Source organism: Pongo pygmaeus, chromosome 3 (assembly GCF_028885625.2).
Source record: "Pongo pygmaeus isolate AG05252 chromosome 3, NHGRI_mPonPyg2-v2.0_pri, whole genome shotgun sequence".
NCBI classification, from domain to species: domain Eukaryota; kingdom Metazoa; phylum Chordata; class Mammalia; order Primates; family Hominidae; genus Pongo; species Pongo pygmaeus.
In genome coordinates, this window is record NC_072376.2 from 100,602,172 (window position 1) to 100,624,508 (window position 22,337).

Sequence of the window (22,337 nt, forward strand, 5' to 3'; positions counted from 1 at the left end):
CAAACTCCTGGATTCAGGGAAGCCTCCCATCTCAGACTCCAGAGCAGCTGGAACTACAAGCGCATGCCAACATGCCTTGCTAATTTTTTTTTTTATAACTTTTTTGGAGACAGGGTCTCACCACACATTGCCCAGGCTGCTGTCACACTCCTGGCCTCAAGCCATCCTCCCGCCTCAGCCTCCACAGCAGCTGGGACTACAGGCACACACCACCACACCTGGCTAGGGTTTTTATTTCTAAAAGTACTATTTCGTTCTTTTTCAAATTGGCTAATTATCTGATTGTCTCCTGTTCTTCCTCATGTTTTCAATGACGTCTTCACATTTCAAGCAGAGTTATTTACTTTAATTCTGATAATTATAATATCCAAAGTCTTTGTGTTTCTGATTCTATTATCTATGGCTTGCTTGATCTCTTTTTTTATTATTATGAATTTTTTGTTGGCTGCCTCTCTGTAGGAATTCTTTGAGGATTGAGGAGGATACACTTATCTGGGAAAGTTTGTGTTTGCTTTCAGACACCTGGGAATATTACCCATCCTGACAGCCTTTGAATTACAGACATGTGGGGCCCAGCATGATGGCATGTGCCTGTAATCCCAGCTACTCAGAAGGTCAAAGCAGGAGGATCACTTGAGGCCAAAGGAGTTCTAGGCCACAGTGTGCTATGATTGCGCCTGCAAGTAGATTCTGCACTCCAGCCTGGGCAACATGGCAAGACCCCATCTCTAAAATTAAATAAATAAGGCTGGGCACGGTGGCTCATGCCTGTAATCCCAGCACTTGGGAGGCCAAGGCAAGTGGATCACCTGAGGTCAGGAGTTCAAGACCAGCCTGGCCAACATGGTGAAACTCCATGTCTACTAAAAATACAAAAATTAGCTGGGCATGGTGGCAGTTGCCTGTAATCCCAGCTACTCGGGAGGCTGAGGCAGGAGAATCCTTGAACCCGGGAGGCAGAGGTTGCAGTGAGCCAAGATCACACCCCTGCACTTCAGCCTGGGCAACAAGAGCAAAGCTCCGTCTCAAAAAAAAAAAAAAAAAAATTGCTGGGCATGGTGGCTCACGCCTATAATCCCAGCACTTTGGGAGGCGGAGGCGGGTGGATCACCTGAGACCAGCCTGGCCAACCTGGTGAAACCCCGTCTCTACTAAAAATACAAAAATGAACCAGGCACAGTGGCACCCGCCTGTAATCCCAGCTTACTCAGGAGGCTGAAGAAGAAGAATCGCTTGAACCAAGGAGGCGGAGGTTGTAGTGAGCCGAGTCACGCCACTGCACTCCAGCCTGGGAGACAGAGCAAGACTCTGTCTCAGGGAAAAAAAAAAAAATTAATTAATTAATTAAATTAATAAGTAAATAAAGTATAGACTTGTGGTTTTTCAATCATACAAAGAATGTAGATTCAGATCCCAAACCACTTAAGATCTGGCCAGTGGCTACAAATTCTTAGAGGAGGCTTTATTTCTTCTTTTTTTAAACTTCCATTCATAGCCCAGCCCAAGATGGAAATGTTTTCTCTATTTTGCAGGATGGGTTTTTTTTCTGGCTTGCTCATTCTGAGCTCCAGACAGTATGCATGAAGATAAGCTTTCATTCTGTGTGGATTCAGGGCTTTGTCCCCTGTCTTCTCTGTGTAGTGAACTTTTTAGGTCATAAATAGCATTGTAGGGCTCAAGGCACACAGGGACTTTGAAGGGTAGCTTAATTGCCTGGTCTGTGCTCCTGTTCCATTACTGATCTTAGTGGACTCATCTAAACATTGAAAAGCAGTTTTTAACACATTATCAAGTATTTTTCATTATTATGTAGGTCAAGTGGTTTCAGGATTTCTAACATTGCAATATTGCTAAAAATGGAAGTCCTCAATTATATTGGTCATCATATTCACTTTTTCTTGTTATTATGGAAATTTTGAAACATTTCCAAAGTAGAAAGTATAGTATGACAAACCCCTACGTATCAATCATCAACTAGTGGCCAATCTTTGTTTCATTGATACCTGCCTTTTTTCCCTCTTTCCCACAGATTATTTTGAAACAAATTTCAGAAAGCAAACTACTACACAATTGATTTACTTAAGAAATGGAATTATGTTCTGTGTGATTGCATCTAAATAGTTTCATTAACCACATCCTTTTGCCTTCCATTGTTTACTGTAAAATTATGAATCTAAAAACTTGAGTAGATTCAGGTCCAATCACTTGACAATAATGCATTCTAGGTGTTGTATACTTCCATTAGGAAGCTCCGAATGCCTAATTTTATTCATAACTATTTTCAGATATCTATAAAAGATATGGATTCTATTTTTCAAGCAAACCCCAACATTATCACATCTAAACAATGGACAATTTATTTTTACATTTATTTTATTTTGATGGAAGTGCCAGGGATTGAAATTTTCTCAATAGCATGAAATATCCAGTCATTGTTCAAATATCTCTAATTGTTGGCCAGGCATGGTGGCTCATACCTGTAATCCCAACACTTTGGGAGGCTGAGATGGGAAGATTACTTGAGCCCAGGAGTTTGAGAACAGCCTGGGAAATGTAGCAAGACCCTGTTGCTACAAGAAAAAAGAAAACAAATATCACTGATTGTCTCATAATTTTTCATGTTTAAATTTTCAAATCAAAATCCAAATAATGTCCATATTACTTTTGGCCGATGCGTCTCAGACTTGTTTAGTTAAAGGATCTCACTCACACTCTATTTCCCCCTTACAGTTTGTTATGGACAGAAGTGTGTCCTCGAGAAATTCATGTTGAAGTGCTATCTTCAATACCTTAGAATGTAACTGTATTTGTAGACAGGATTTTTGAAGAAGTGATTAAATTAAATGAGGTCTTTAGGGTGGGCCTTAATCCAACCTGACTGGTGTTCTTTTTTTTCTTTTTATTTTACTTTAAGTTCTGGGATACACGTGCAGAATGTGCAGGTTTGTTACATAGGTATACACGTGCCATGGTGGTTTGCTGTACCTATCAACCCATCATCTAGGTTTTAAGCCCCACATGCATTAGGTATTTGTCCTAATGCTTTCCCTCCCCTTGCTCCCTACCCCCCAACAGGCCTTGGTGTGTGATGTTCCCCTCCCTGTGTCCATGTGTTCTCACTGTTCAACTCTCACCTATGAGTGAAAACATGCAGTGTTTGGTTTTCTGTTCCTGTGTTACTTTGCTGAGAATGATGGCTTCCAGCTTCATCCATGTCCCTCCAAAGGACATAAACTCGTTCTTTTTTATGGCCACATAGTATTACAGGCATGCGCCACCATGCCCAGGTAATTTTGTAATTTTAGTAGAGACAGACAGGGTTTCTCCATGTTGGTCAGGCTGGTCTGGAACTCCTGACCTCAGGTGATCCACCCGCCTTAGCCTCCCAAAGTGCTGGGATTATAGGCGTGAGCCACCATGCCCAGCTGATGATAGTTTCTTTTGCTGTGCAGAAGCTCTTTAGTTTAATTAGATCCCATTTGTCAATTTTGGCTTTTGTTGCAATTGCTTTTGGTGTTTTCGTCATGAAGTCTTTGCCCATGCCTGTGTCCTGAATGGTATTGCCTAGGTTTTCTCCTAGGGTTTTTATGGTTTTGGGTTTTACATTTAAGTCTTTCATCTATCTTGAGTTAATTTTTGTATAAGGTGTAAGGAAGGAGTCCAGTTTCAGTTTTCTGCATATGGCTAGCCAGTTTTCCCAGCACCATTTATTAAATAGGGAATCCTTCCCCATTGCTGGTTTTTGTCAGGTTTGTGGTATTCTTATATGAAGAGGAAATTCGGAAACACAAAAAGACAGTGAGAAAATAAATTTCTGTTGTTTAAATCAAGTATTATACTTTATTATGGCAGCCCAGCAAACTACTACACAATTGATTTACTTAAGAAACAGAATTATGTTCTACATGATTGCGTCTAAATAGTTTCATTAACCACATTCTTTTGCCTTCCATTGTTTACTGCAAAATTATAAATCTAAAAACTTGAGTAGATTCAAGTCCAATCATTTGACAAGAGTACATCCTAGGTATTGTATACTTCCATTAGGAAGCTCCAAATGCCTGATTGTCTCTCTTCTTTTGATGATTATTACTAGACCCATTAAGTATTTCATTAGGGGTTACAAATGTGTAGTAGGCTAAATTTATAATTCCTTCTTCATTTATTAGCTGGAAATTTTATTTAAAGAGAATACTTCATTAAGAATTTGTTCACCTCAAGGTCCAGTATGTTCAAAACAGGCAGAGTAACTGCTAGATTCTTTTCCTTTATTTGTTTTCAAAATAACAAGTGTGATTCTGTATCACAATCCAAAGGTGACTGGCCAATGAATTGTTTATCTTCATGGTCTCATGAAATAATGTATTTACTACATTGCGGCTATTCTTACTGATTCCCAAAATATCTTGGCCAGTGGAAGGCCCTTCAAATTGCCTTCAAGTTAGTAGTCTCCGTGTGCATTCTTGCTTTCTAGCATAACAACATGCTCCAGGCTCATTTTTCATTTCCCGCCTCAGATCTGGAACCAACCATTTATCTAAGAAGCTCTGATGCCTTTGAGTGAGAAATAGCATTTAGGAAGCATAATTTGTATTCTTCTATTTTATTTCTGAAATAAAAATATCTGAAGCAAGCACGACGTTAGGTTATGATTGAATAATGGTTGTGGGGATACTACAGACATTTGCTACGTTATTCATCCTTTGTGTGTGTCATGTTTCCAATACTCCATATATAACAACCCTTGTGAAAAATTCCTCACAGAGTTCTTTACAGAAAAATGTTGTTTCTCCTGATGTATTGATAGTAATGATTAGAAAATTCGTCTGTAAATGCTTTGTCTACAGATCTAATTTTTGTGTTTAATTATTATGATTATTCTCGGTTTTTTTTTCTTTTTTGTGGAGACAGGGTCTTGCCATGTTGCCCAGGCTTGTCTTGAACTCCTGGAATCAAGCAATCTACCTGCCTTGGCCTCACAAAATGCTGGGATTACAGGTGTGAGCCACTGCACCCAGCTTGATATGATTATTGATTATTCTTAACCCAGTCTTTACTGATATCATTTCCTCCTCTCCTGTTCTCTTTATAATTAATTTTTTATTTATCTCATGTCATCTTTTATCAACTCCTTTAATGAAAGCTATTAACTTACTTTCAATAGGCAGATAATAAATACAATAATGAAACCAAAGAGAATGCTTTTTTTTTTTTTTTTTTTTGGTGACAGAGTCTCACTCTTTCACTCAGGTTGGAGTGTGATGGCCCAGTTACAGCACACTACAGCCCCAACCCGCTGGACTCAAGTGATCCTCTCACCTCAGCCTCTCACATAGCTGGGACCACAGGCACATGCCAGCACACCTGGCTAATCTTCTTTTTTTTTTTTTTTTTTTTTAAATACAGGGTCTCAATATGTTCCCCAGACTGGTCTTGAGCTCCTGGACTCAAGCAGTCCTCTCGCCTTGGCCTCTTACTTCTGGGATTATAGGTATAAGCCACTGTACCCACCCTCTACAAATTTTAAAGTAAATCTAATTTTAAATGTCACATCTTCCCTAATAATGAAGTCTGCTTATTCTATACTTAATTTCCTGAAGTCATAGTATTTCTCCATGTGCCGTAAATGGTGTCAAGTTATAGCAAGTATTCTCTAGCATTAAAGAAGTCAGGTTAGATAATGTCCACGAACATTAGTTGAAAAATACTGCTTAACATCAAAACCCAGCTAATCAAAAGAGATAAACAGAGCTATGGAAAAGAGAAGCAAAAAGACTGGTAACACATTAAATACATTTATATAAAAATGAATGGCCGGGCGCAGTGGCTCACACCTGTAATCCCAGCCCTTTGGGAGGCCAAGGTGGGCGGATCACAAGGTCAGGAGATCGAGACCATTCTGGCTAATACAGTGAAACCTTGTCTCTACTAAAAATACAAAAAAAATTAGCCGGCATGGTGGCAGGCGCCTGTGGTCCCAGCTACTCGGGAGGCTGAGGCAGGAGAATGGCGTGAACCCGCGAGGCGGAGCTTACAGTGAGCCGAGATTGCGCCACTGCACTCCAACCTGGGCGACAGAGTGAGACTCCGTATCAAAATAAAATAAAAAATAAAAAAAAGAATATTACCCTTGTGGAAATTATGATATATTGTAGAACATGATTGAAATATTATAAACATAAATATTTTTATGTAATAAAAACTAAGCGGGAGAGACAGGAGGTGGAACAAGATCACTGAATTGGAGCCTCCATCAATTGTCCTCCCCACAGGAACACCAAACTGAACCACTATCCACCCCAGAAAGCACCTTCACAATCACCAAAAATCAGATGAACGATCGTAGTATGGGCTTTAACTTCATATCGCCGAAAGCAACACTGAAGAGGGTAGGAAAGACAGTCTTGAATTGCGGACACCACCCCTCCCCAATCTCTCGGCAGTGGCCACTTGCCATGGAGAGAGAATCTGTGTGCTGGGGGAGGGAGAGCACAGTGATTATGGGACTTTGCATTGGAACTCAGTGGTGCCCTGTCATAATGGAAAGGAACACTTCGCACTGGAACTCAGTGCTGCCCTGTCACAGTGGAAAGAACACAGGGCAGAATCAATGCTGATGAAGACAGCATTTAGACCAGAGGTAACCAGAGGGAATTTGCCTATCCCAGTGGTCAGGACCAGAGTTCCAGCAAGCCTTATAACCATGAACTAAAGTGCTCTGGGGTTCTAAATAAACTGGAACGGCAGAATAGGCCACGAAAACAGCAATTCCTGGAAAAGTTTTGGTGCTATGCTGGGCTCAAAACCAGTGGACTTGAAGGGCAACATGACCTAGTAAGACACCAGCTGGGGCAGCTAAGGGAGTGCTTGCACCAACCCTTACCCAAGCTCAGGCAGTGCAGCTCACAGCTCTGGGAGAAACTCCTCCCTTCCACTTGAGCAGGAGCAAGGGAAGAGTAAAGATGACTTTGTCTTGCAACTTCAATACCAGATCAACCACAGTAGAATAGGGAACCAGTCAGAGTTGTGAGGCCCTAGCTCTTGGATAACATTTCTAGAAACACCCTGAGCCAGAAGGGAAATTGCTGCCTTGAAGGGAAAAACACAGTCCTGGCAGGATTTATCACCTGCTGACCAAAGAGCCCTTGGGCCCTCAACAATCAGTAGCAGTACCCAGGCAGTACTTGTTGTGGGCACGGGGTGAGACTCAGAGACTTGCTGGCTTAAGCTGTGACTCAGCACATTCCTAGCTGTGGTGGCTATGAGGAGGGGCTACTTCTGCTTAAGAAAAGGAGTACTCTCAAGTGTAATGAAGACTTTGTCTTGCAGCGTAGGTACTAGCTTAGCACAGTGAGGTAGGGCACCAAATGGGCTCTTGGGGTCCCTGATTCCAGGCCTTGGTTCTTAAACAGTATTTCGGGACCTGCCCTAAGCCAGAGGGGAGCCCACTGCCTGAAGGGAGAGTCCCAAACCTAGCAGCATTCAATACAAGCTGACTGAAGAACCCTGGGGCAGGCAGTACTTGCCACAGGCCTGGGACAGTACTGGGCAGTAGGGAGAGACTCCTCTGCTTGTGGAAATGAGAGGGAAGTGGGAAGGACTTTGTCTTATTGCTTGGGCTCCAGCACAGCCTCAGTGGAATACAGAACCTGGTAGATTCCTGAGGTTTCCAACTGCAGTCCCTGGCTCCCAGACGACATCTATGGACCTCCCCAGGACAGGGAGAACTTGCTGCCCTGAAGGGAAGGACACAACCTGGCTGACTTCACCACCTGCTGATTGTCAAACCCTAACACCTTGAGTCAACATAGGTGGTAGACAGGCAGTGGTTACCATGGGCCTTAGGCAACACCCAGTGCTATGCTGGCTTTAGGTTTGACCTAGTGCAGTCCCAGTGGTGGTGGCCACAGGGGTGCTTGTGTTACCCCTCTCCTAGCTCCAGGTGGCTAAGCATAGAGAGAGAGAGACTCCATTTGTTTGGGAGAAAGTAAAGGAAAAGAACAAGAGTCTCTGCCTGGTAATTCAGAGAATTCTTCCGCATCTTACCCAAGACCACCAGATTTTACCTCTGTGAGTCTGCAAGAGCCATAGCGCAACAGGGCTTGGGGTGCCTCCTAATGCAGATATGACTACAGTGATAAAAAACTTAGATTACAACACTCAACTCCCACCGTACACCTGGAAAGCCTTCCCAAGAAGGATAGGTACAAACAGGCCCAGACTACAATAAATACTTATCTTCAGTGCTCAGATGCTGATGAACATCCTCAAGCATCAAAACCATCCAGGAAAACATGACCTCACCAAATGAACTAAATAAGGCACCAAGGACAAATCATGGAGAGACAGAGAGATATGACCTTTCTTTCAAACAGAAAATTCAAAATGTCTGTTTTCAGGAAATTCAGTGAAATTCAAGATAACACAAAGAAGGAATTTACAATCCTATTTATAGGAATCAGAGTCCTAAAAATGTAACAAAACAATTGAAATAACTAAAAGGAATCAAACAGAAATTATGGAGTTGAAAAATGCAATTGACATACTGAATAATGCATCAGAGGATTTTAGTAGCAGAATTGATCAAGCAGGGAAATAATGAGTGAGCTTGAAGACAGGCTATTTGAAAATACACAGGCAGAGAACACATGCACACATAAAGAATAAAAAAGAACGAAGCATGCCAACAAAATCTAGAACATAGCCTGAAAGGGACAAAGCTAAGAGTTATTGGCCTTAAAAAGGAGATAGAGAGAGGGGGGTAGAAATTTATTCAAAGGAACAATAACAAAGAACTTTTCAAAACTAGAGAAAAATATCAATATTCAGGTAAAAGAAGGTTACAGAACACCAAGCAGATTTAACCCAAATAAGATTACCTCAAGATATTTAATAATCAAACTTCCAAAGATAAAGGATCCTAAAAGCAGCAAGAGAAAGGAAATGAGTAACATATAATGGAGTTCTAATATTCCTGGCAGCAGACTTTTCAGTGGAAATCTACAGGCCAGGAGAGAGTGACATGGCATATTGAAAGTGCTAAAGGAAAAAAACCTGGATCCTAGGATGGTATGTCTGGAGAAAATACCCTTCAAATATGGAAAAATAAAGACTTCCCCAGATAAACAAAAACTGAGGAATTTTATCAACACCAGGCCTATCCTACAAGAAATGATAAAGGGAGTACTGCAATCTGAAAGAAAAAAACATTGGCCAGGTACAGTGGCTCATGCCTATAATCCCAGCACATGGGAGGCCAAGGCAGGAGAATTGTGTGATCCCAGGAGTTCAAGACCAGCCTGGAAAATATAATGAGACCTTGCCTTTACAAAAAAAATTTTAAAATTTTTAAATTTTTTTATGGAAATGGTGGTGTGCACCTGTAGTAGCAGCTAGCTACTCAGGAGGCTGAGGTGGGGGGGCTCACTTTAGCCCAGAAAGTATAGGTTGCAGTGAGCCGAGATCATGCCACTGCACCCTAACCTAGCTAACAGAGTGAGACCCTGTCTCAAAATAAAAGGTATAATAAATAAGGAAAAAAAAAAAGAATGTTAATGAGCAATAAGGAATCACCTGAAGGTACAAAACTTACTGGTAATAATAAGTACACAGAAAACCACAGAATATTATAACACCGTAATTGCAAAGTGTAAACTACTCATATTTTGAGTAGAATGACTAAAAGATAAACCAATGAAAATAACTACAACAACTTTTCAAGACATAAAAAGTATGATATAAATCAAAAAAAACAAAAAGCTAAAAAGTGAGGGGATAAAGTTAAGTGTAGCATTTTTATTAGTTTTCTCTTTGCTTGTTAGTTTGTTTATGCAATCAGTGTTAAGTTGTCATCAGTTTAAAAGAATGGGCTAGCTGGCACGGTGGCTCACGCCTGTAATCCCAGCACTTTCGGAGGCTGAGGCGGGCAGATCATGAGGTCAGGAGTTCAAGACCAGCCTGGCCAACATTGTGAAACCCCATCTCTACTAAAAATACAAAAATTAGACGAGCATGGTGGTGCGTGCCTGTAATCCTAGCTACTTGGGAGGCTGAGGCAGGAGAATCGCTTGAACCCAGGAGGCAGAGGTTGCAGTGAGCCAAGACCATGCCACTGCACTCCAGCCTAGTGACAGAGCAAGACTCCATCTCAAAAAAAAAAAAAAAAAGAATGGGCTATAAGATATTATTTGAAGCCAGGCATGGTGACTCATGTATGTAATTCCAGTACTTTGGGAGGCTGAGGCAGAAGGATTGCTTGAGCCCAAGAGTTCAAGATCAGCCTAGGCAACAGAGGGAGACCCCATACCTACAAAAAATAAAAGAAATAGCCTGGTGTGGTGGTGCACATCTGTGCTCCCAGCTAATCAGAAGGCTGAGGTAAGAAGGTCACTTCAGCCCAGGAGGTTGGGGTTGCAGGTAGCTGTGATTACACCACTGCACTACAGCCTGGGTGACAGAGTGAGACCCTGTGTCAAAATGTATATATTATTTGCAAGCCTCATAGTAACCTCAAATCAAAAAAGATACAACAGATACACAAAAACTAAAAAGAAATTAAAACATACTGCCAGAGAAAATCACTTTGACTAAAAGAAAGGAACGAAGATAAGAAAAAAACAACCACCACCATAAAACAAATAACAAAATGGCAGGACTAAGTCCTTACTTATCAGTAATAACATTGAATGTAAATGGACCAAATTCTCCAATAAAAAGATATAGAGTCGTCAAGTGGATTAAAAAAACAAAACTCAATGATCTGTTGACTGCAAGAAACACTTCACCTATAAAGACACACATAAACTGAAAATAAAGAAATGGAAAAAGACACTCCATACCAATAGAAACCTAAAAAGAGAAGATGTAGCTATGCATATGTAAGACAAAAAATTCGAAAAGACCATTATATAATGATAAAGGGGTCAGTTCAGCAAGAAGATATAACAATTGTAAACATGTATGTACCCAACACCGCAGCACCCAAATATATAAAGCAAATATTATTAGGACTAAAGAGAGAAATACACTCCAATATAACAGCTGGAAACTTCAACACCCCACTCTCAGCATTGGACAGATCTTCCAGATAGAAAATCAACAAAGAAAAATTGAACTTAGTCTGCACAATACACCAAATGAAACTAATAGATATTTACAGAACATTTATCCAACAGCTACAGAATACACATTCTTCTCCTCAGCCATGGATCTTTCTCAAGGATAGACCATATGTTAGGCCACAAAGCAACTCTTTAAAAATTCAAAAAAAAAAAAAAATCACAATTACCTCAAGTATCTTCTCTGACCACAATGGAATAAAACTAGAACTCAACAAGAGGAATTGTGGAAACTATACAAATACATGGAAATTAAACAACATGTGCCTGAATGACTAGTGGGTCAATGAAGAAACTAGTAAGAAAATTAAAAATTTTCTTGAAACAAATGATAATGGAAATACAACATATCAAAACCTATGGGATACAGCAAAAGGAGTACTAAGAGGGAAGTTTATATATGCACCTACATAAAAAGGTAGAAAAACAGCCAGGCGTGGTGGCTCATGCCTGTAATCCTAGCACTTTGGGAGGCCGAAGCAGGCAGATCATGAGGTCAGGAGATTGAGATCATCCTGGCTAACACAGTGAAACCCCGTCTCTACTAAAAATACAAAAAATTAGCTGGGCATGGCAGTGGGCACCTGTAGTCCCAGCTACTCAAGAGGCTGAGGTAGGAGAATCACTTGAACCCAGGAGGCGGAGGTTGCAGTGAGCCGAGATCGCACCACTGCACTCCAGCCTGGGCAACAGAGTGAGACTCTGTCTCAAAAAAAAAAAAAAAAAAAAGTGGAAAAACTTCAAATAAACAACCAAACTATGCATCTTAAAGAACTAGGAGAGGAAGGGCAAACCAAACCCAAAACTGGTAGAAGAAGAGAAATTATGAAGATCAGAGTGAAATAAATGAAACTGAAACAAAGAAAACAATAGACAAAATCAATGAAACTGAAAGTTGGTTTTTTGAAAAGTTAAACAAAATTGACAAACCTTTAGCCAGACTAATGAAGAAAAAAAGAGAAAAGAAACAAATAAATAAAATCAGAGATGAGAAAGGAGACACAACAACTGATACTGCAGAAATTCAAAGGATCATTAGAGTCACTATAAGCAACCATATGAGAATAAATTGGAAAACCTAGAAGAAATAAATTCCTGAATGTACACAACCAACTAAGAATGAACCATAATGAAATCCAAAATGTGAACAGACTAATAACAAGTAATAAGATTGAAGCCATAATAAAAAGTCTCCTAGCAAAGAAAAGCTCAGAATCCAATGACTTCACTGCTGAATTCTAGCAAACATTTAAGGAAAAATGCCAGTTCTACCAAAACTATTCCAAAAAATAGAGGAAGGGGGAATAATTCCAAACTCATCCTATGAGGCCAGTGTTACCTTGATGCCAAAACCAGACAAAGACACATCAAAAAAAAAAAAAAAAACTAGAAGCCAGTATCCTTGATGAATATTGATGAAAAAATCCTTAACAAAATACTAGCAAATCAAATTCAACAATACATTGAAAACATCATTTATCATGACCAAATAGGGTTTATCCCAGTGATGCAAAGATGGTTCAACATATACAAATCCATCAATGTCATACATCATATCAACAGAATGAAGGACAAAGACATGATTATTAAAACAAATGCTGAAAAAGCATTTGCTAACATTCAACATCCCTTCATGATAAAAACCTCCAAAAAACTGGGTATAGAAAGAATATTCCTCAACATAATAAAAGCCATATACAACAGACCCACAGCTAGTATCATACTGAATGGGGAGAAATTAGAAGCCTTTTCTCTAAGATCTGGAACAAAACAAGGATGCCCACTTTCACCACTGTTATTCAACATAGTACTGGAAGTCCTATTTAGAGCAATCAGATAAGAGAAAAAAATAAAGGGCATCCAAATTGAAAAGGAGGAAGTCAAATTATCTTTGCTGGCAGATGATATGATCTCATATTTGGAAAAACTAAAGACTCCAGCAAAAAACTATTAGAATTGACAAATTCAGTAAAGTTGCAGGATACAAAATCAACATACAAAAAATTGGTAGCATTTCTATATGTCAGTAGCAAACAATCTAAAAAATCAAGAAAGTAATCCCATTTACAATAGCTACAAATAAAATAAAATACCTAGGAATTAACTTAATTAAAGGAGTAAAATATCTTTACAATGAAAGTGATAAAATAGCAATGAAAGAAATTGAAGAAGACACCAAAAATGGAAAGATATTCCATGTTCATAGATTGGAAGAATCATTGTTGTTAAAATGTCACATTACCCAAAGAAATCTACAGTTCAATGCAATCCCCATCAAAATACCAATGGCATTTGTCATAAGAATAGAAAAACAAATTCTAAACTTTATATGGAACCTCAAAAGACCCACAATAGGCAAAGCCATCCTGAGCAAAAAGAACAAAACTAGAAAAAACACATTACCTGACATCAAATTATAGTACAGAGCTATAATAACCAAAATGGCAAGGTACTGACATAAAAACACATAGACCAATGGAACAGAATAGAGAAACCAGAAACAATTCCATACATCTACAGTGAATTCATTTTTGACAAAGGTCCCAAGAACATACACTGGGAAAAGAATATCTCTTCAATAAATGATGCTGGGAAAACTGGGTATCTATATTCAGAAGAATGAATCTAGACCCCTATCTCTTACCATATACAAATATCAAATCAAAATGGATTAAAAACTTAAATATAAGACCTCATGGATGGGCGAGGTGGCTCACGCCTGTAATCCCTACACTTTGGGAGGTCAAGGCGGGTGGATCACCTGAGGTCGGGAGTTTAATACCAGCCTGGCCAACATGGTGAAACCCTATCTCTGCTAAAAATACAAAACATTAGCTGGGTGTGGTTGTGGGCACCTGTAATCCCAGCTACTTGTGAGGCGAGGCTGAGGGAGGAGAATTGCTTGAACTCAGGAGGCAGTGGTTGCAGTCAGCTGAGATCGTGCCACTGCACTCCAGCCTGGGCAACAAGAGTGAAACTCTGTCAAAACAAAACAAAACTAAAACTATGAATCTACTAAAAGAACACATTGAGGAAGATCTCCAGGATATTGAAATGGACAACAGTTTTTTTGAGTAATACCCCATGAGCACAGGCAACTAAAGCAAAAATGGATAAATGGGATCACATCAAGTTAAAAACTTCTGCACAGCTAAGAAAATAATCAACAAAGTGAGGAGACAAACCACAGAACCATATTAATGGGAGAAAATATTTGTAAACTACCCATCTGACAAGGGATTAATAACCAGAATGTATAAGGAACTGAAAAAAACTCTATAAAAAACTAATAATCCAATTTAAAAATGGCCAAAATATCTGAACAGACATTTCTCAAAAGAAGACAAACGAATGGCAAATAAGTAAATGAAAAGGTACTCACTATCATTAATCAGAGAAATGCAAATCAAAACTATCATGAGATATCATCTCATCCCAGTTAAAACAGTTTTTATCCAAAAGACAGGTAATAACAAATGCTGTCAAGAATGTGGAGGGAGAAAAGGGAACCCTTGTGCACTGTTGGTGGGAATATATATTAGTCCAACCACTATGGAGAATAGTTTGGAGGTTTCTCAAAAAACTAAAAATAGAACTTACATATGATCCAGGAATCCCACTGCTTGGTATATATCCCCAAAAAAGGAAATCAGTATGACACAGAGATATCTGCACTCCTGTGTTTATATTACAGCACTATTCAGAATAACCAAGATTTGGAAACAGCCCAAGTGTCCATCAGCAGATGAATGGATAAATTTTAAAAATGTGGTACTTATACACAACAGAATACTATTCAGCCACAAAAAAATTAGATCCTGACATCTGCAACAATATAAATGGAATTGAAGGTCATTATGTCAAGTGAAATAAGTCAGGCACAGAAAGACAAACTTCTCATGTTCTCACTTGTTTGCATGAGCTAAAAAATCAAAACAAGTGAACTCATGGAGATAGAGTAGAATGGTGGTTAGCGGCCAGGCACAGTGGCTTATGCCTGTAACTCCAACACCTTGGGAGGTTGATGTGGGAGAATCTCTTGAGTCTGTCTGAGACCAGCCTGGGCAACATAGTGAGACCCCATCTCTATTACATTTTTTTAAATGGTGGTTATAAGCACGGTCGGTGGCTCATGCCGGTAATGCCAGCAATTTGGGAAGCTGAGGCAGGCAGATCACTTGAGGTCAGGAGTTTGAGACAAGCCTGGCTAACATGGTGAAATCCTGTTTCTACTAAAAATACAAAAATTTAGCCGGGCATGGTTGGGGGTGCCTGTAATCCCAGCTCCTCAGGATGCTGAGGCAGGGAGAATTGCTTGAACCCAGGAGGCAGAGGTTGCAGTGAACTGAGACTGCGCCACTGCACTCCAGCCTGGGAGATAGAGCAAGATTCTGTCTCAAAAAAAAAAAAAAAAAAAAAGGTGGTTACCAGAGACTGGGAAGGTAGTGTGGCAAGGGAGAAGTGGGGCTGGTTAATGGGTACAAAAATATAGTTAGATGGAATGAATAAGATCTAGTATTTGATAGCACAACTGGGTGATTACAGGCAACAGTAATTTATTGTACATTTTAAAATAACTAAAAAAATACAATTGGGTTGTCTGTGACACAAAGAAAGGATAAATGTTGACCAGGCCTAGTGGCTCATGCCTGTAATCCCAGCACTTTGGGAGGCCGAGGTGGGCAGATCTCTTGACGTCAGGAGTTCAAGACTAGCCTGGCCAACATGGTGAAACCCCATCTCTATTAAAAATACAAAAATTAGCCAGGCGTGGTGGTGGGTGCCTCTAATCCCAGCTACTCAGGAGGCTGAGGCAGGAGAATTGCTTGAACCCAGGAGGCAGAGGTTGCGGTGAGCCAAGATCATGCCATTGCACTCCAGCCCGGGCAATAGAGCAAGACTCCCTCTCAAAAAATAAATAAATAAATAAATAAATAAAGGATAAATGCTTGAGGTGATGGATATCTCATTTATCCTGATGTGATTATTACATATTGTATGCCTGTGTCAAAATATCTCATGTACACCATAAATATATACACCTACAATGTACCCACAAACATTAAAAATTATATTAAAGGGATGAGCTAATTTAACAATTTGTACTAAGAAGAGTGAATAGAGAAGACACCCTACCAAATGGGGCAGTTTCTTACCAATCTCTGAAAATATGCTACTAACAACACACACAAATATCTTTTGTATCTTATAGTGGTTTCAACTACAGGCAGGATGTTTGGAAATGTCCAGTAGCATTTTTAGTCATCATAGTATCTGGGATTGCTATTGGTATGTGTGGTCATGGGTTGGGGAGGGAAAGCATCCTGTAAAATAAGCAACAGTGTCATAGCCTAAAAAGCATTGCTAAATCCAATGTCATAATGATTTTCTCTTATGTTTTCTTGTAAGAATTTCATAAGTTTAAGTCTTAGATTTAGGTTTTTGATCATTTTTGTATATAGTACTATATAAGGTAAGGGTCCAACTTTATTCTTTCATATGTGGCTATCCAGTTTTCCCAGCCTCATATGTTGAAACATCTGTCCTTCCCCGACTGAATTAGTCTCGGCACCTTTGTTGAAAATCAATTGCCCACATATGCAAAGGTTTATTTCTGGTCACTTTATTCTATTGTATTGGTCTAAATGTCTGTCCTTATGCCCATATGACACTATTTTAATTACAATTAACTTTGTTTTTTTTTTTTAATTTAATAAAGATGGGGTCTCACTATGTTCCCCAGACTGGTTACAAACTCCTGATCCTACCACTTTGGCCTCCCAAAGAGCTGAGATTAGAAGCATGAGCCACCACACCCAGCCATAACTTCGTAATAAGATTTAAAATCAGGAAGTGTGAGACTTCCAACTTTGTTCTTTTCAAGATGATTTTGGCTATTCAGAGTCCCTTACAATTCATTTGAATTTTAGAATGGGTTTTTCTATTTCTACAAAAAATGACCTTAGGAGCTAGATAGGATTGCATCGAATCTGTAGACTGTTGGGTAGTATTGCCATCCTAACAATTTTAGATCTTCCAGGATGCGCAGTGGCTCATGCCTGTAATCCCAGCATTTTGGGAGGACAAGGAAGGCAGATTACTTGAGCTCAGGAGTTCAAGACCAGCCTGGGCAACATGGCAAAACCAGTCGCTACAAAATATACAAAAATTAGCTGGTCTTGGTGGTGCACACCTGTAATCCCAGCTACTCAGGAGGCTGAGGTAGGAGAATCACCTGAACCTGGGAAGCAGAGGCTGCAACGAGCCAAGATCGCGCCACTGGACTCCAGCCTGGGTGACAGAAGCAAGACCCTGTCTAAACAACAACAACAAAAACACAATATTAGATCTTCCAGTTCATGAACACAGGATGTCTTCATATTCATTTACATTTTCTTCAGTCTCTTTCCGCAATGTTTTGAAGTTTGCAGTACACAAATCTTGCGGCTCCTTGATTAAATTTATTTATAAATATTTTACTCTTTTTGATGATATTATGACTTGAGTTGTTCTCTTAGTTTCCACTTTGGATTGATTATTCATTGCTAGAGTATAAAATGCAACCAGGCCAGGTGCAATGACTCATGCCCAGGCCAAGAAGGGAGGATCAGGAGCTTGAGACCAGTCTGGGCAATATAGTAACACACCGTCTCTACAAAAAATTTAAAAATGAGCTGGGTGCGGTGGCACATGCTTGTATTCCCAGCCACTCGGGAGGCTGAGGCAGGAGAATCACTTGAGCCAAGGAGTTCAAGGCTGCAGTGAGTTATGATCATGCCACTGTACTCTAGCCTGGACAACAGAGTGAGACCCTGCATCTAAAAATATAAATAAATAAATAAATAAATAAGAAATAAAATAAAATGCAACTGATTTTTCTGTGTTGATTTTGTATGCCTCTATTTTGCTGAATTTATTTAGTGGCTCTAATTTTCGTGTGTGGAATCTTTAAGGTTTTCAACATAGAGGATTACAACATCTGTGAACAGAGATAATTTTACTTTCTCCTTTCCAATTCAAATGGCTTTCTTTTGGTTGCCTAATTTATCTGGCTACAATTGCTAATACCATGTTGAATGTAAGTGGCAAAATCAGGCACTTGTTAATCATCTTAAGTAAAAAACTTTCAGTTTGATGGTACCATTGATATGAAGTTAGCTGTGGGTTTTTCATATATGGTCTTTATCATGCTGAAGACGCTTCCTTCTATTCCTATTTAGGGTTTTTATCATTAAAAAGAACAGTACATTGTTAATGAATGAATGAATGAAATTAGTTTAAAGGGGTATGAATGAATGAGGTTAATTTAAAGGAATATACAGAAAGAAATGTACATGAGTCATAAATGCAAAGAAGGCATGGGGTGATTTGAGGTAAATATGCAAAGTCACCCCTTATATACTGAACACAATTCCTTTAACTGTAAGAGTTCTTGTTTGTTGGGTTTCTTTTTTCTTTTTAAAACAGTCTTTGAGGTAGATTTCTATTATTAAAGCCTGTTTTTATAGAGTTCAGAGTTCTTCCTTCCTTCTCTTTGATGCCTAATCTCCTTTATCTTCAGCCAGCAAATAAATCTCTAGTGCTATCAGGAAATACTGATTTTCTCACTTTATACCCCTGTCCTATCTGAACTCATCAGTCCCTAATCTCTGTTTGACCTCAAATCCAAACCGTGGGCCTTCAGAAATGCTCTATAAAACCTATTGTACAGGAATTGTAATTAAGTCATTCAACTATCCAGGAGTCTATTTACAAAATTAGGAGGGCATCCTCTTAATCCCAGAAATTGGAATCCTCATACATTGCTGGTAGGAATTTAAAAATGATAAAATCACTTTGGAAAACAGTTTGGCAGTTTCTTTAAAAGCTAAACATATGTTTAACATATGAATCAGCAAATTCATTTCTCAGAATCTGTCCAAGAGAAATGACAGCCTATGTTTACACAAAGGGCTGTAAGCAAATGTTTTACAGTAGCATTATCCATAGCAGCTAAAAACTGGAAACCTGAATATACCCATCAACTGATAAGTGAATAAACAAAATGTGGTATACTTACACAATAAAAAATCATTCAGCAATCAAAATTAATGAAGTACTAATTCATGCTACAAGATGGATAAACCTCAAAAACATGCTAAGTATAATAAAAGTACAAAGCAATTATAGGATTCCATTTAATGAAACATGCAGAAAGGCAAATCTTTATAGCTAAAAAGTTGTGTGGGGCTTTGGGAGGCCGAGGTAGCAGATTACCTGAGCTCAGGCATTCGAGACCAGCCTGGGCAACATGGCAAAATCCCGTCTCTATTAAAAATACAAAAAATTAGCTAGGCATGGTGGCGCATGCCTGTAGTCCCAGCTACCCAGGAAGCCGAGGATGCTGAGACATGAGAATCACTTGAACTCAGGAGGTGGAGGTTGCAGTGAGCCAAGATCGTGTCACTGCACTCCAGCCTGGGCGACAGAGCAAAACTCTGTGTCAAGAAAAAAAAAAAGAAAGAAAGTTGTCTGGGGTTTGGATGGGAAAGAAAAATGACTACAAATGGGCCTGAGGAATCTTTTGGGGGTGATAGAAATGTCCTTAAATTGGATTGGTAATGACTATACTATTCTATAGATTTATTTAAATTCACTGGATTGTGTACTTACAAGAGGTGAAAATTTTGAGACCTAATTTCAATGAAGCTATTTTCCCTTCCCTTTCCCTTTCCCTTTCCCTTTCTTTTCCTTTTTTTGAGACAGAGTCTCACTCCATCGCCCAGGCCCAGGCTGGAGTGCAGTGGCGCAATCTCAGCTCACTACAAGCTCCGCCTTCCGGGTTCAAGTGATTCTCCTGCCTCAGCCTCCCCAGTAGCTGGGATTACAGGCGCCCACCACCAAGCCCAGCTAATTTTTGTATTTTCAGAAGAGACGGGGTTTACCAGGTTGGCTAGGCTGGTCTCAAACTCGTGACCTCAGGTGATCCACCTGCCTCTGTCTCCCAATGTGCTGGGATTACAGGTGTGAGCCACTATGCCTGGCCTTTTTTTTTTTAAACGGAGTCTTGCTCTGTTGCCCAGGTTAGAGTGGAGTGGCGCAATCTCAGCTCACTGCAACCTCTGCCTCCTGGGTTCAAGTGATTCTCCTGTCTCAGCCTCCCAAGTAGCTGGGATTACAAGCACTTACCACTTTGCCTAGCTAATTTTTTGTATTTCTAGTAGAGACAGGGTTTTGCCATGTTGGCCAGGCTGGTCTCAAACTCCTGACCTCAGGTGATCCACCCGCCTCAGCCTCCCAAAGTGCTGGGATTACAGGCGTAAGCCACCGTGCCCAGCCAAAGCTATTTTTTTAAAAGCCAATAAGTGACAATGCGCCCTTTCAAAATATATTAAAAATATATAATTATTTATTTAAAACATTTAAGAAAGTGTATAAAAACACATTTACCATGCCTTCTCACATACTATATACTGAAGTTTAACATATTGGGAACATATATGTTAACTTGTGCTATTTTTATTGGTATCTCAGAATAAATCTTCCCTTGCCATGTCTGTTTAATCAGAACTATAAAATTATAAGATGAACAAAACAACACAACACAAAAACCTAAAATCATTTCTGACCGCTAGTCCATGAGTGAGATTTTTTCTCAATATTGTACAATCAAAACAAATACAGAAATAAATTTCAGAGGCTTACTACAGCTGAAATCAGTGAACCTTTCTCACAAGGTTTTTGTGCTAAAAATACTGTTTTCACTGTATAATTTCCTGATAAGCAAATGTTATAATTTTAGCACCTAAAGTACTTGTATCAATAAATATATTATTATTTTTATATATTATAGTTATGTAATTAATTTTTAAAAGGTTTCTGTTGCTAAAACAAAAAGTATCTGAATTATCCTGGATCATAGGCAATACAATGATATCAAGCTCAACTACATTTTTGCTAGTAGGCTGATTAGAAACAAATTTAGTTGAAAAGAATACCTTAACATCCTGTAAGGCTGCCATAAAGGTAGATGGGATTTTACTTCATATAGCAAAGGTTTGAATTTGTTATTTTATTTTATTTCGAGACAGAGTCTTGCTCTGTTGCCCAGGCTGGAGTGCCATGGTATGATCTTGGCTCACTGCAACCTCCACTTCCTGGGTTCAAGCGATTCTCATGCCTCAGCCTCCCGAATAGCTGGGACTACAGGCATGTGCCACCACACCTGGCTAATTTTTGTATTTTTAATAGAGATGGGGTTTCACCATGTTGGCCAGACTGGCCTTGAACTCCTGACCTCACAAGATCTGCCCGCCTTGGCCTCCCAACCTAATGGGATTACAGGCATAAGCCACCATGCCCGGCCAAAGGTTTGAATTTTTAAAAAACATTTTCAAGATATCAGATGTTCCATTTCGTTTTTCACCTGACATTTCATAGAAACAGAGTGCTCTTTGCCTTTTCCTCTTTCCTGTTGGCTGGAATTCAAGCCCAGGGACTGGAGATCCTGTAGCTACCCTGGACTGTGAAATGACTTTGAGAATGGAAGTCGCATATGGCAAAGCAACAAGACACAAGGAGTGTGGGTGTGGCCAGGCGCTGTGGCTCACGCCTGTAATCTCAGCACTTTGGGAGGCTGAGGTGGGCGGATCACAAGGTCAGGAGATCAAGACCATCCTGGCTAACACGGTGAAACCCCATCTCTACTAAAAATACAAAAAATTAGCCGGGCGTGGTGGCGGGCGCCTGTAGTCCCAGCTACTCAGGAGGCTGAGGCAGGAGAATAGCGTGAACCCGGGAGGCAGAGCTTGCAGTGAGCCGAGATTGTGCCACTGCACTCCAGCCTGGGCGACAGAGCCAGACTGTCTAAATTAATAAATAAATAAATAAATAAGCCGGGTGTGGTGGCGGGCGCCTGTAGTCCCAGCTACTCGGGAGGCTGAGGCAGGAGAATGGCATGAACCTGGGAGGTGGAGCTTGCAGTGAGCCGAGATCTGGCCACTGCACTCCAGCCTGGGCAACAGAGCCAGACTCCGTCTCAAAAAAAAAAAAAAAAAAAGGATTGTGGGTCTTTGAAACCATGAAATTGCTATACTATCTTTGCAGTGACTGCTTCTATATTTCTTGAACATGAAATAAATAAATGTCTATTTTTTTCTTCCACTGTCTTACAGCTAAACTTGATCCTGAGATAGCAATGGTTCAGACAGAAAGAGCTGTAGGCACGAAGGCTGACATAGG

At 39.8% G+C, this 22,337-nt stretch overlaps 1 protein-coding gene across 5 annotated transcripts in view; it reads right to left on the reverse strand.

Annotated features, from left to right (window-relative positions):
- Positions 1-22,337, reverse strand: part of ABCG2 (ATP binding cassette subfamily G member 2 (JR blood group)) — a 142,316-nt gene that overhangs the window by 83,249 nt on the left and 36,730 nt on the right. For 2 of the 5 annotated variants that reach the window (XM_063663878.1, XM_063663876.1), the window contains one exon: positions 17,311-17,433. The exons of 1 other annotated variant lie outside the window; for it this stretch is intronic. The gene's annotated coding sequence lies outside the window, so the exon portion shown is untranslated. Of the gene's footprint in view, positions 1-6,310; positions 6,503-7,649; positions 7,782-17,310; positions 17,434-22,337 lie in introns of those variants that run through there. 2 more of the 5 variants (XM_054485307.2, XM_054485308.2) reach the window with 2 other exon arrangements.